At 29.3% G+C, this 630-nt stretch overlaps 1 protein-coding gene across 1 annotated transcript in view; it reads left to right on the forward strand.

Annotated features, from left to right (window-relative positions):
• Positions 1 to 234: 234 nt before the first annotated feature.
• The window catches only part of LOC108967576 (myb-like protein AA), a 169,128-nt gene continuing 168,732 nt past the window's right edge, over positions 235 to 630 (forward strand). The window contains exon 1 of the mRNA XM_018931098.1: positions 235 to 591. The gene's annotated coding sequence lies outside the window, so the exon portion shown is untranslated. The remainder of the gene's footprint in view (positions 592 to 630) is intronic.

Below are 630 nucleotides of genomic sequence, written 5' to 3' on the forward strand. Positions count from 1 at the left end.
TGCTAAAAACACATAGAAACTCGTCAGCAAGCAGAAAAATATTACTAAAAGTGTAAACTGTAATAAGCAACCATAAAAAAATTCCAAWAATTAATAGTTAATAAATCGTACAGCAACTGTAGTTAAATAGCTACAAAAACAATAACAAAAAATACAAAAAATAAATTGCAAACGTATTAAATAGCAATAAAATGCGCAAATCTGCTGCGTAGCTATTTCATACCACACAAAAAAAAAAAAAACGAACAATAACTTTAAAACACTGCACAAAACATATACCCAACTCAATTAAAATTATTACATCCCATAAATCAATTAATTAAACGCACATAAAAATCAACTGATAATGCGACGGCAAATGGCATAAAAAAAATAAAAATACAGTGCTTGATAAAAAATTGGAAAGTGCAACACAAGCAGCTTTTTTTAAGCACACAAAGTGTTACAAGTGAAGTGGCTGTTGAAAAAACACATTGTGCAAAGTTAAAGTTTGCACAAAAAGTGGCTTAATTTTATACAAAGCGAAATTTATAGAAATATTGGCAGCGTGWGTGCCTGAAAGCGCCACAGTTCGTGCAAAACCTTCAAAAGGTGAGTAGAAGTCATAAAATAATAAAATCAAAAAATTAA

Source organism: Bactrocera latifrons, unplaced genomic scaffold (genome assembly GCF_001853355.1).
Source record: "Bactrocera latifrons isolate USDA-ARS-PBARC rearing strain unplaced genomic scaffold, ASM185335v1 scaffold_190, whole genome shotgun sequence".
Classification (NCBI taxonomy): Eukaryota; Metazoa; Arthropoda; class Insecta; order Diptera; family Tephritidae; genus Bactrocera; species Bactrocera latifrons.